Here is a 15,536-nt window from a genome sequence, read left to right as displayed (position 1 = left end):
TACTTAAGGAGTGATATGACTGTACAATCGCCCTCGAGTAGGACAATTGTGCCATATGACCAAAGGCTTGCCAATCTTGGCTTGACAACCCTGGAGCGAAGAAGACAGCGTGGTGACCTCATTGAAACATTCAAGATCATACACGATCATTATGACTTACCTGAACTAAAGGACATGTTTGTTATGAGCGAGAATAATCGTCTAAGAGGCCACAGCTTAAAGATTATTCGAGTTCCCAGCACAAGCAATCCTAGGAAGCACTTTCTATCAAACCGCGTCGTACGCGAGTGGAATAAATTACCAGAAGCAGTGATATGTGCTCCTTCAGTGAACACCTTTAAAAACAGACTTGACAAACACTTAAAACAACTAACAAAATGAACACTAATAGACCTAATAGTAAAAAAAAAAACAAGTGCAGTGATATACACGCATCAGCTTTCAGCTGCTAGTGTATTAAACAATATAATAATAATAATAATAATTGTATTTCGAGAGAAATTTAACGATCTACTGCCATTGAAAGCGAATCAATCAAAAGCCAACTCACCCCGTGTCTGCATGTCGAACGGCTGGTCGGTACCGACACTCCAACGGCGAGCTGATGCTGTAGTGGCTGCGGCGAGGGTTTTGAGCACACAAATCGACAGTTTTAACACATTTTGGGTTTATCACGACGAACGAGCTTGCGCATACGAGAATGAGCGGCCATCAAATCGATCTACCTTCAACTGGCTTTTTTATAAACGTCAAAAATATTCGAAAAACTACCCTACCTACTGTCGCTAATCAATGTGTTCCATTTTACGATATATAGAATGACATTTCTCAAAAAAAAAAACAAATAAAACTAAACTAGATATGGTGTCCGGAACCATCAATGACAATTATGGTAAGATAGGCTTTCATATGCTCAATGTTTTTCTCGTCCTTTGCAATGCCAGGAAGTGTTTGATAAAATGTCATCTATCATCAATTCACTAAATTGGTTAAACGCAAAAAAAACCTCTGCAAAATAGATTTCACCAGTTAATTCGCAAATAAATCTCGATTCTCATCGGCTTATCTAATTGAAGGATGTGGATCAACTTTTTTCTCCTTTGTATACATACAAGAAGATATATACTGAAGAAGAAGTTTAAACGAGTGAAAGCTAAAAATATTTTTATCGCGTCGTACGGCATGGCCATTTGTTATTGTCAATAATGACATTAATGACATTGTCAAGTACTGCCATCATAGACATAGTATATAGGTACAACTGCCACAGACAGTAGACAAGATGGCGTTGGTCGCTGCTGCAAAGGCTGCGTTCAACTTATGGTTGGGTCGTATCGTACGGCTGCGATCGTGGCCCGCAAATGGTCTCGCCGGAAGTTCAGCGCTGACTTTCGGGTTAGTCATATGCTGAGGCGAGACCATTTCGTGGTAAACTTTAACTCTTACTTATTTTAATATGAATGTTTGTAGTTTTAGTTATACTTATGTATGTCATTTTAGTTTTAAGTTTATCACGAATAAAACATAAAATAAAACATTTGATTTTTGATGCTCTGCCACTGATATCTAAGGCAGAATTGTTTTAAGACTATCATGTAAGAGCATGTCACTTAACCATCATTGTCGAGTCACTTGTCACCCCCAAACGGATGCTCGTCTGCCATTGTCCGCGCCTCTTAAAATACATTGTATTCCGCCCACATACGAACTGGAACCACAAACTTACGTTTACCGTTCACATATTATTCTGGCAACATAAAACTCACATATTTACATGCAATTTTTCAACAAAAAAAAATCATCCCCTAGTATTGTAAACCGTATAGTAATTAAAAAAGAAATAATTATCAGTTGAACTAGGAAATAAAATAAACAAATATAATTATTTTACTAAAATATTTTGATTTATTTTATTTAATGTAGAAACACTACTAAATAAATTATAAATTGAAGTATAATTAATATCATCAGTTACACCCAGCCAAGGGCACTGGAGGCCTTTGATCACTTTTTCTTTCTATATAACAAGTAATAACAACCACTTCAAAACAATAATTCTATTTGAGCTCCGCTGCAACAAGGTGTGATGAAATTGACCAATGGACATCTTTCAGTTGATAATAAAATAATTATGATTACGATGGTACAATAATCACAAAACAATTGTATATTGCAAAACAATTCGTTTCAAAAGCATATTTCTCCATATGGTAAGTTTGATCTCAATGGCCGCATACCCGCATATATAACTTTGTAGAAAGCGCAGCTACCTACGTCGACAATACCTGTTCGATAACCATTGTGCTTCAGTTGTTTCGTTAAGTAACGAGTTGAATAATTAAGCTACCGTGACGAAATGAAACGAGTTCTACGTTTCGAGGGATGGAAAATGTGGTATTTTCATTTGTCCCAGACCCACGTGACCGTCGTTATACATTAGGCGGGGACAAATAGGAATGATTTACATGATGCGCCTATTCCCACCCGGCGGGGACAAATCAATCAATCAATAATCATATAATTCGAACCATAGTCCATAATATGTTAGTGACATACATACTAATACTTAAATCTATTAATAGTACAAACATAACATTAAAACAGATTTTTACATAATTGGGCATGTAGCTGCACCCAGTGCTGCAGCCACGGCGGCCAACGTGCACAGGATGGTATTCGAGCTGGCGCGCCATCGCCTCAACAGCGAGCTACACCGCTTCCTGATGATCGCGTGGAAGGCTGGAAGCCATCGATCCGTCCCTCCGTGACCATACCCGATGCGCTACAGTGTCGCGGCAGCCCGAACCCTGTACACGTTGTTGTACTGTACCCGCAGAGCGCTGTATGCCCGCTGCGTACATGAACAGTTGAATACACCGAAAATCTTGAATTACGGACTTTGTACGCTCGTTTACTGTGTTTAATGCTAATCTGATCTTGGCCATAAATATAAGTTAGTATATAGCATAGCTAGAGCTACTTACATATCGACAATATCTGTTCGATATCCATTATGCAGTAAGTTGTTTCTTAAGTAATGCGTTGAATAATTATTCCGCTACCGTGACGAAATGGAACGAGTTGCTATAAGTTTCGAGGGAGGGAAAATGTGTAACGTGTGTGTGTGTGTGTGTGTGTGTGTGTGTGAGTGATAAAGATTCTTGAAGTCGCTAGGTATATCTATCAATTTCCTTGATAAAAGTGACGTTGCCGCCGCATGTCTGTCGCGGACGTTCATTTCGTTACTTATTTTATCAAGGAAATTGACAGACACTGCGGCGGCAGTAATGCAGCTGCAGTTGATATCCGAACGTCACCGTAAATGAACCAAAGAGCCACCGCACATTCTAAAACCAAGCAGTCTAGTTCCAAAAGCGACTGTCATGTCATTGTCGTAGTCATCATGATCATATTCCGAGCTGCTACAGATATCACTGTATAAAAAGTCGTTTGACACGCCCGCTATTGTTTTGTACACTGCCCTGTATTCCCGATGCTTTAAGAACGAAAGAGACAACACCAGTTTAATTTTGGCCTCGAAATATTTCTCCATAAATTGTTTTCTAAATTTCTGTACTCCCATCTTTTCTTTTCTTAAATACAACAAAATTATATTTCATAAACAGGTAGCTATAAAGCAAATTACTTGCTTGGACACTTGGACTTCGGAACAGGCGTGACGTACAGGAAACAAGATTTCTTACACGAATATCTGGGACTTTTTACCGCAAAACAGTAACTAATAAATCCAAAAGAAGGTCCCGAGTTATTGTACAAAAACGATGAAATGAAAAGAATAGAATCAGAACATATTTAATTTAATGATCGTGTGTAGAAGCGCGTCAATCCGTATGTAACTACAGTTACGTTTGCTGTAATTTTATTATAATTTAGTATACGAGTAAGATTCATAGTTATCGTTGAGCTACGTTAATCAGTCGGGAAACGTTAAAATCACCATATTACGTGCAGTCGATATCGTCATTCATTTTACTATGGAAATTGACAATAACACCGACGCGTTCAGGCCGCTGCAGTAGTGTCGGTGCAGTCATCCAGCTGCAGTCAGAAATGGACTGTCACCTATGACTGGTTGCACCAGGGGGTCTAGCCAAGATAACAATCGAACATCGACAAACGCCAAACGAAAAGAAAATGGATCAGGATGACAGATGCTAGAAAAGTCACGTGACTATTTCCATAAACATTATGTAAGTTTCGGTCGGCTTTTTCTATCAATAATTGTCATCTATCCCTTACACCTTACACTGGTTGTTCTGAGCTGAGTCAAGCATTTGTTAACGGCTAGAAAACAAGAACAACAACCAGCGCCGGCGCATTAATTACACCTAATTGAATTTCGAATTGGAACGATGACATTCGAAATTTTGCCGGGATCCGTTCACCGGTAGTGATGTGCCACAAAGACGCCGAACACAACAATCGGGACCTCCCGCCGACTCGAATAATGCATTCTAGAATCGACCCACAATATCGAATAGTGAAATGTGTGTAATGAGAATTATCTGGTGCTCCTGTCGTATCAGCAGGCCTCAGTCTCAAGCTTGAGTTACTTTTGTTCCACAATGAATAGCGTTATTGCACGCCCCTTTCGATTATTTCATTGTGAAGGTGAAAATCTGTAGTGCTTCATCACTGTCTTGATTAACGTGATGTTATCACGCAAATTATTCAGCATAATTGAAAGTTTAATCAAAGTAGTTTTGATCCCAAGTATCATCTGGTGAATAATAAGATGTTTAACATGATTCGAATTAAAACATTCGCTCAGCGGGGCGAGTTGGGTATTAGGGGGATAATTAGCGGAAAACTCTATACAGTGTGCATTCATCTTCGTAACAATTATCTAGATCATTCATCCAAAACTGAGCTTTAAGTATGTATGTTTACAGTTGTGTTTGCTTTGAGTAGGGGAGACGATTACAAATATTACAATCTGTTCTCTCGCGCTGGTGCGTAGAGGTGGGCACGTGGGACTCCCCGCGGGGCGGTTGATTGCTGACGAACGCCGCTTCACGCCGCCGTGGACATCACTAGTTCCGAATTTGAAATTAAGTCGCGATTATTGTCTGATGACAATGGATATGGTGTTCATTTCATAGGTGTGTCGTTTCATTTTGTTCTCATGCTTTGTGCTGAAAAATGCACATAGTGCGAGATTTTCGTGTGATCATACATAATTGTTTTCTTACCCCAATAAGATATAGACGTTTTCAATATTAGATACCTAGGTATCTGAGTTAATATCTAGATACCTACCTATATCAGTGTCTTTAGTACCGTATGCTTCGCAATCTACTCGTAAGTTCTGCCAAATATCAGCTGGCGGCCCTGGACTCAATAGAGCGCCGGGCTCATAGACTCTTTGGCGATGACCTATCTGTCAAGTCAAGGATACAGAGCCTTGAGCATCGCCGTCGAGTCGCTTGCCTATCGGTGTTCTATCGTATACATTTCGGGGAGTGCGCACAGGAACTACACGACCTGATCCCACCTTCCCCTTTCCATCATCGGACATCCAGGCGCGGGGAGCGAATGCACCCGTTCGTGGTCCACATTCCATTCGTGCGGACGAAACGTTTTGCCTCCTCCTTTTTGGTACGGACGGCTAAGGAATGGAATGCGCTCCCGCCATCGGTATTCCCTGATCAATATGACCTCGGTCTCTTTAAAACAAGAGTGAATAGGCTGTTACTGAACCGGTGAGCTCCATCTTAGGCCCTGTCTTCACTTTCCATCAGGTGTGACTAGGGCCAATCGCCGATCAGTTTATAAAAAAAAAAAAGTCTGTTCATTAGTCAACGCCCAACTAATATGATGATGATGAGTATTATAAAATATAATTGATGCCTTTGTTTACAAGCTGTTAAGGTGCGAAACAATTAATTTTCCCCACGAATTAGGAGCGTAAAATTAACCCATCTAATGTGGTGTGCGATGACTTGGCACTATTGCCGCTGGATTCCGGACTATGTGTTGCTACTATAGAAAAAGTTGTGGAACAAATTATTAACTTTAACATGGTAAATTTTTGTAATATTTTTTGATCGATAACACGAAAAGATAGAACTTACCGGGATTTGAACCCAGGACCATCGGCTTCATAGGTAGGGTCACAGCACTACAGGTAGGTAGTCATTTAACTATGTAGCAGCGAAAACTGATGACGCATTTTCTGCTGCTGTCAATTTCCTTAATATTGCTAATTCCATACAAAGTACGATATGGTTCAAAAACCAAAATTCGTTAACAGTACTACCTTTATAAATTCAAATACCCTAATTGGTGAAAATTACAGTCTTTACCATACCCACCGCCAAACAGACGTAAAGGATGAATACTTATTAATACTATTACATATATAATTACATTCACACACCAAAACGCAATCATAAGGGCAACTACGCTACGCGCGGTGAGCCCTAATTTTCTTTAAAGCTCACAAAGACTCACGCCACTCTCCTTTATACCAAGCGAGCTAGTCACACCTGCCTCAAAAGTGCCTTATTACCAGCTTTTACTGGGCTTATCAAGCTTTGAAAAAAGCACCGGGTTTTTAGAAAAAAACTTCAAAGGTGGCCGGAATGTTTTCACCGGGTTTTCGCCTTTTTTCAATGGCAATTAGTTACCGGTTCTGCCGTTTCGCGCCTTGTGCAATTATGGCAAGAGTAGTTTTCAGGGATGACGAGAGGTTGGAGCGGGCATGTTTCCGCTCTAAAAACTACACGCGGAATAATTTCTTTGATTAGTAATACTAATATTATAATAATAATAACTTCACGGCCGACTTCGGCCATGGCGACTGCAGCCAACTCCGTTCCTGTCGCTGGTGTGCTCGCAAGTGGCTGATGTAGCCGATCTTGTTGGTAAAAGTTCGCGAACATTGCGGGCATGTGAGCACACCATAAGGGTAAGTATAAGGGTAACAGCAAATCGGTATGTCAGGTATGATTTAAAAATAGTTATTTGTGCAACAAGAGAGGAAAGTTGGTTTTTCTTGCGAATGTTTATTTTGAGTCCCGAGAAAGCGAAAGATTCTATAATTGAATCACGAGCGAAGCGAGTGATTTTAAGTTAGAATCTTGAGCGTAGCGAGGGACTCAAAAACACGAGATGTAAAATAAGCTCTCGTGTTGCACATATAATTTTTTTCCTCAGTAGTGAGAACATATTAAAGGTTAAAATGTTTTTCAAATTACACAGAATAATACAGAGAGAGAAAAAAAATGGTAATAGAAGTATGAAGTGGCAGTTCATGGCCTTCACTAAATTAAAAAGATACTTTGTTTCACTCCCTGGAGTGGGGACAGTCGCACTTTCGAGCTGCTGAGGTGAAATAGTTATTTGTTATACAAGGGTGCAAAGTTGTATTTTACCCGCGAGTGTGGAATTGAAACACGAGCAAGCGAAAGGATTCTATAGTCGAACCACGAGCGAAGCGAGTGGTTCTAAAATAGAATCCTAAGCGGAGCGAGTGCTTCAACACACGAGAAGTAAAATACATTTGCACCCGTGTGTAACACAAAACTTTTCCCCTCACTATAGCGAGGAAAGTGCAACATCCACAGACGTTAGATCATCTTCATCACTGGAATCACTTTTTTTTAACGATATTATAACAGCAAACACTGGAAATTCTGATTTTTACGTGAGACGGTGAGAAGTGTTTTTAAGTAAAAAAATTGTTGCAATGTTGACATTTCTGTTCTGACGTATGAAATGTCAACGATGCGTTTTGAAATTGCATCGACTCAACTTGTGCGTTCAGAATTATATTTAACATCATAAAAATCTAACGTTTCTTATGGAATTTTAAGGTTTATGACTTAAAATTATTAAATAAAGCTAAATTTGGTATTTTTTATTAGATTCTCAAACCATTTATTTAATGATAATTAATATCGAACGAAACCATTATTATGAGCGTTTTACGTTTTGTTATCTGTCAAGCTACTTAAACACGCTCCATCCAAGGTCAAATTACTTTCCCCACTAGTGGATAAAATGCGTTTTTCCCCGCTTGTTTTAAAGGATAAAAGACGGCTTTCCGAGCTAGTGAGGGGAAAAATGTTTTTCCTATTTGTTCAAACAAATCTTGCGGGGCTCATGAATGTTCTATTAAGTTTAAAGTATATTGACGTGGTATATCCCTTAATTTTCGAAATTTAAGGATGTCGTGTAATCTGGTTTTTATTTTAACATCAGTTGCAGTGCAGTTTTGAGGTCGTATTGGTCTGCAAATACCGCGGACGACAGTTCAATCCACAGTTCAGCTGTGCGAGGCAGGATGTTTTTTAGACCAAGGCACATCAGTTGGGAACTGTCAACCATCTTAGTGGTGGTCTAAGTGGTGATGGTGGTGAGGTGGTGAAGATGGAAACGTTGTCGCGTAGAGCGACGGCGGAAAGAAGCGGCAGAGATTAATCCGAACAACTACTCGGAGCACGCCCCGTTATATTTGTGAAATACAGAAGAAACAACGTTAAAGACCAGAAGTCTAATTACCAGCTCCAAAAACGAGAAAAGCGTTAGGTATATTCGTAGCTGAACGTTTAAAAAGAGGGTGTCTTAAACTATAAATTTATTGATATTAAACCGAGGCCGCGGTAATTAAGGCTTTCACTCGTTTAATTTTAACCAGGTTCAACTTTTCACCCTACAGGCTTTCGGTTAGTACTAATTAGCATTTACTTTTGATCGCCCAACCGAGTATTAACTTAACAAAGAATTATTAACAATCAATTATGAAACTACGCATGTTACTGTAATTTTGTATAATTACTCAAAAAACGGGGTCTCATTAAAATAATGATTAAAAGCAATTTCGTAAACTTTTATTTTGACACTCTTTTGAAGTCTCAAAAAATCTCATTAAAACATCGCAGACTAATTGGCAACGTCTAGACATTATACGCTTGACAAAGACCTAACCTTATAAAACAATCTTTGGAAGTTAAACAAACTGCTATCTGTCCGATTTGAACTCTAATACATTTATAATAAAGTCGTTATTTAATTGTTCCATGCAGCTTTGAGAGTTCGACACTGCACGGGCGGCTCCAGACAAAGGGCCCGAAGTAGCAAATGAACCTCTTTACAAAGTTGGAGTGTAAGAACTGTAAGAAGGAAGTCGGCAGGCGTCGATCTTGTCACCTACGGCATTCACTTCACTCGAGAGAACGAAATAAATTGAATATAATTTAAATTTAAGGTTGTACTTTTTTTATATAAAGAGTGCATAATGTTTAAAAGTAAGAGCGAATCGCCTAGCGTGGTACGGACATGTAACACGGAGGGATCAAAGTCATGTGACGAGAAAGGTATTACGAATGAATGTGGAGAGAAGTATCGGGAGAGGAAAACCGAGGAAAAGGTGGATGGACTGTGTGAGAGATGATATGAAACGAATGCGAGTGAATGATGAGATGACGGGCGAGAGAGAGGTACGGAAGAAAAAGACATGGTGCGCCGACCCCAAATGAATGGGATATGGGCAAGTGAATGATGAATGTTTAAAAGGTTTTCAGTGTTATAACTTCCTTATAACTATTGGTAACATACAAAACTAGACTGAAACTTTCGCTTAAAATATGTTTTTGGCGAAAATTTCATTTTTGGTACAAGCTTTTATCGCTGACTGTACTTTTCGTACCACAGGCAACTAATACTCATCGAGACAATTCTAGAAACCCCAAACACAATTAGGTTGCGTTGTTTCAGCACAGAGTTCCTATGGCCACCTCGTGTCTCCATCATCAGATCAGCTCCAGGGTGCCATAATATTGCATTGTCACCCGACTTACATCTTCTTCTTCGAGCATTTTCCCGGCCTAGCGCCAGGGTCCGCTTTCCTACTAAATCTTCTCCACTTTGCCCGGTCTTCGGCATCCTCAGACGTGAGATTGTTCTCTTGCATGTCCGATATCATTACGTTCAGCCAGCGCTTCTTAGGCCTACCCGTCACCCGACGTACTATGCAAATTTTCAGCTTCATTGGAAGTTGGGAAGTGGGTCGAATTTAACTTGCAACATTTGACCCGTACAAACATACATACATAGTCAGTACATTGCAATAAAAAGCTTGTAAATATTTGAAGTGTTTAAAAGAATATCACGTGCAACCACAAGCGCGATATGCAAAATGTAACAACAAAATTCAAATTGTAGGTGCCCAAATTCGCAAAATAAAACCAACCAAATCAATTTACCGATCAACGGCAAACTGGCCGCCATTACAAAAATTAAAAAAGAAAAAACTATCCATTGTCTACCGTCAGCTGTGTACATACGCGCACACAACGCATTCAGGACGGATAAGCCGCGCCGATCAAAATAACTATAAAGTACAATAAGCTGCTTATACGTGTAGTGTTTACCCTTAATGTGCGCGAGTGTACTGTTTGGCTTCGTTTATCGGTGGTTGCTACTTTTATACTAGTATTGTTGTTTTAAAGGTTCGATTATGAAGATAAGTGGTAATAAATAAATATGTGACGATTTTGAGCGTGCGACGTAACTGTGCAATTTGGCAAGTCAATCCCATTAGCTGAAAACGTTTTGACCAGCTTCATTTTTAGGATTTGCCTTCAAAAAGGCAAAGTCGTCTGTAGATATTTTTTTGCAATTTGATCATTAATGTTGTTTAAGGTGTGATGTTGATAGCTTATTATGACGCGAACTATCGTGGAAGTGTGCAGTCAACACCCGGCAGTCCATCGTCTACCACTTTACTAAAAGCATCTTCTGAAAAACGTCATTCTATCGCATCATAAACGTGTTCTATTGCATCATAATTTTGATTGAAGCCATTTTTTAAAAGGAGAATACCCTAAATATGTATAGAAGAAAAATAATAAAAATGCTTATATGAAACTTAATTGACACAACTGCCTATACCCAATATTAATATCCATTACAGATTTTTAAATAAAAGGTTTTAAAGTCAAGTTTGAAGGCCTCTTGAAATAATTATACACTTGACCTTCTTTATTCTCTTTACAATATAGCGCTATTGTAATTTTTAAATAATCTACCAAATCAATATTCGAAAAACATTGCCCGTTCATAAGCCCGTTTTAATAGAGCGGTTCAATCACTTCTTGCAATGGCAAACATTGGCCAACTTTTTTTAATTGCCTCCACAAAAACAAAATGTAGCGCCAGAACGGACCGAGCGTTCCAATTTCAAAAAAATATTCCAACCAGCCAATTCAATCACAACTTGAGAATCAAGTTTAAAAAGCTAGGAGTTCGATTTTTAAATTTCCCGCCAACAACTGGAGTTGGAGGGCGGGAAAAGAAGCAAATAAAAAACAATCAATTAGAACTGTCAACGGCAGTGGCGAAGGGAGAATGATAAAAGTCCAACTTGTACAAAGATGTTCGTTAAAGGAACTGGGGATCGGCTTATAGATTATTGATTCCGTGTTGGTTGTTTACGAATTCTACCTTGAAATATATAAAAGGGCATATGTGTCCAGGAAATGCGTATAGCTTAGCTTTATTAAGATTAGGGATTTGCAGCCGGGGGATGGATAACGAGTTTTGATCGACGGCGAAATGCATATGCTTAGGTAAGACTTTTGAACTGGGGCGTTTAAATCCAACCATATTTTATTTGGCTTTTATAGGAAGCTCTCCATTCAGTTTTGAAGGAAAACGTGTTTATTTGTATTTTGATTTATGGTGCATGGAAAACCAAATATACATGCAGTGCATACTGATTGGCTCAAAATTGATGTAGCTACTTTCTAAAAAAACCTTTATCTTCCTTTAATGAATAACAAAAGAAACTTAAGGCTCTCCTAGCCTAGTCGGTAGTGACCCTGCCTATGATGCAGGAGGTCCCGGGTTCCAATCAACTAATGGTCAACAGGAAGCTGATATCTTAATGTGGCAACACTGTGCAATAGCTGCAGTAGCTGCACAGGGTTGACGTATTGGGAGATCGGTTTCCAACCCTTATTTTCTTGGACAATAAAATCGAAATGTACAGAATGTGTAATAAAACAGAAAGGGCAAATCGCCTAGCGTGGTACCTACGGGCATGGGCATGTGATGGATGAAAGACATGTGACGAGAAAGGTAATAAGAATGAATGTGGAGGGAGGTACGAGGAGAGGAAAACCGAGGAAAAGGTGGATGGACTCTGTGAGAGATGATATGAAACAAACGCAAGTGAATGATGAGATGACGGGTGACAGAGAGGTATGGAAGAAAAAGACATGCTGCGCCGACCCCAAGTGAATGGGACAAGGGCAAGCAATTGATGAATAGAATCAAAATGTCGGTTACTGGTTCCCTGTCGGTCACTGGTGCTACTGCCACTACGTTATATTACCCTCAATATAAGTCTTCTTGAGCTGTGGGACTAAGTCGGTTTGTGTAAAGTTGACCTATAATATTTATTTACATTTGAGCAATTCCTACAAACTTAGAGCAAAACTCTGTGATATACATAAAACTACACAATTGTTTGTTTCATCCTAGTGTTCACTAGACTTATATTGACCGGGATATAGACCATGATTATCTTTTGAATTGTTTTCCCGGTCCGGTTATATCCTAGTCTAGTGAAACTAACCGTGAATCATTCAAAACTGTCATCCTAGTGTTAATGTACAAAAATATTTTTTAGATCAATATCTGCTTTAAAATATCCCTTAACATGGTCAAGGAAACCTCACAAAAAACCTATTCACTAAACAACCCAAACACGTCTCCATAGAAAAAGCCTTATAAATAAAATCAATTGGACAAATCCTAATACAAGATATCTCCCAATCTGCATTCACACCCCAATCTGTCTAATTGTACAAAAACATCCCCAAAAACGATACAACAAACAGACATACACAAAAGGCAGATTAACAAGACCGATTCCCATCTCCTACCAAACACATTACTTTAAATCATCCAATGTATATAGACCTCTAATTATGTATAATTACTACAGAAACTCATAACACGTTTAAGCTGGTTTTAAGAAAGCAATGGGCTCATCAGCTACAGGAGTGTCAGGTCAGATCGTATTTAAGATAAGTTATTTTCGCTAAGTGTGCGATCGGCTTTAGATCGGAGATAGCGGGCAGCTGTGTGCGGCGGCCCTAATATGACGTCATTGTTGTCTCTGGTCCGGAAGACGGTTTTTTATTGGTCAGAGACGATGGTAAAGGAATTAAGGACCCCAAATAATAGAGATTGTCTAAATAAAAGTACAACAATATATACAAAAGTAAGTATCTAAATTGCATTTAGACAATGAAAAATAAAACTTTAAATCTGTTTTACAAAATTAAGAATACCAAACTCTTGAGCCAACTAAGCTACCAAACCTTGGCTTGAAAGCGAAGAATTTTCGCCAAGCATGGTCTCCCATGTTAAATCATTATAAATCACACCAAAAAAATTTGCTTATTATGGTAAGCTAAGTACGTATATAGGTATATTTTGAAGATAAATAGTTAAATGAATGTAGTTTTAAATGTTTTAATGACATTTTTAGGGTTCCGTACCTCAAAAGGAAAAGACGGAACCCTTATAGGATCACTTGTGCGTCTGTCTGTCTGTCTGTCTGTCAGTCTGTCTGTCTGTCTGTCTGTCCGTCTGTCACAGCCTATTTTCTCCGAAACTACTGGACCAATTAAGTTGGAATTTGGTATACATATGTAAGTTTGTGACCCAAAGACGGACATGTAACGCAAACAAATGAATTTTAAACATGGGGGCCACTTTTGGGGGGTAAATGAGAAAATTAAAAAATAAAGTTTTTCAAACTATATTGTGTTACATATCAAATGAAAGAGCTCATTGTGAGAATCTCAAATATATTTTTTAAATAATTTTAGAATAAACAATTTAGAAGTTATTCAAGAAAATAGGCAAAAAATGACCATTCCCCCGTTATCTCCGAAACTACTGGGTCTAAAATTTAAAAAATATATACAAAATAGATCTTTACCTATAGATTACAGGAAAACCTATTAGAAATTGCAGTCAAGCGTGAGTCGGACTTAATTGACCGAAGCGTAGCGAAGGTCTACGGTTTGACTCGCGCATTTTGCTTTTGTATGTCCGGATGTTCTCCTCTACAGGTCGCAATTCTCAACCGATTCTCGTGAAATTTTGTGACCAAATTCTATGACTAAATAGAATTTTTTTGTCGATCCGGTTTTTGGAATTTTTTCAGAATGGCGGAGTTGTTATAGCTCGCGCCTAAACAAATAGTCGTATCGACATCATAATAGTATTTTCTTTTTGAGATATGTTTACAGATTAAATTTCGTAAAATTCAGAAAGTTAGTATTGCTGGCTTTGGCGGTATTTAGATATTTAGTTTTTACTCGAGAATGAGGAGCTGAATTTCGTCAGCTTAGGTAAGCACTATCACGGTGTGTTTTGCAAACATTCGCTTTTTTCGTTTGCACCGGGTGGTCCCTGGTTCGATCCCCAGTAATTGTATGCTGCTACATAACTTTTTGTATTTTGTTTTTTACACTTAAAGTTAAATTTCGTATTGTTTTTTTTTATTTGTTTTTTATTTTTCTATTTTGAAATTAATTGATCAAGCGCGGGCTTAGCGTATTCGTTTCATTTTTACAAGCTTTTATTTAACTAGCCCTAAAAAATATGTTTTATCTTTGTTATTTTAATTTTCTAAAGTGTTTTGAACGGCGGAGGCATACATTTAGTTAGCTTTAAGTGATTCTCTCCTTTTTCCGAATTTCATACAATTTTATTTACAGTTTTTCTTTTAAAATACGTAGATTTCTTGGACCATAAACTTTGAGGTTTATGTAGTATAGATTCGTTTGTCTGAGCGGGTTTATGGAGCCAATTATTCAATAATATTATTGAAAAATTCAATAAAAATTGAAAAAATATTACTCAACGGCCGTTTGTGTGTGACCTTTACACTATACATTGTTTAATAATAACTAACAAAGATGTCACTTTAACACAGGTGACCTAACTAAGTAGTACCTAATTTATTCGACAGGTGGTGACATCGTCAAGTCGAAACGGGCCGATTTTTAGGGTTCCGTACCCAAAGGTAAAAACGAGACCCTATTACTAAGACTCCTCTGTCCGTCTGTCTGTCACCAGACTGTATCTAATGAACCCAAATTTTCACAAATGATGTATTTCTGTTGCCGATGCCGCTATAACAACAAATACTAAAACGTACGGAACCCTCGGTGGGCGAGTCCGACCCGCACTTGTGCGGTTTTGAGTTTCGTGCGCTTGATTTCGTGTGGCTCCCTTCAACATATCTCCACAACTAAGCATTTCAATAATTTTAGAAATTAAAAAATCAGCCAGGTATACAGGTTGGTTTGGGCAAGTTTGGGTCAGTGAGGGCAGCTACCAGATCCCGTGCTGCTACGCGAAAATGGTCTTAGAAAACCTTCCCTCAATTTCAAATTAATGAATTTTGGGGTTTACAGATTTTGGAAAAAACATAGGTACCTACAGGATGCGAGAAAAAGGTCATTTTTGACAAACTTTTTTGACGT

Source organism: Cydia strobilella, chromosome 4, assembly GCF_947568885.1.
Source record: "Cydia strobilella chromosome 4, ilCydStro3.1, whole genome shotgun sequence".
NCBI lineage: Eukaryota > Metazoa > Arthropoda > Insecta > Lepidoptera > Tortricidae > Cydia > Cydia strobilella.
This window is presented reverse-complemented; position numbering follows the sequence as displayed.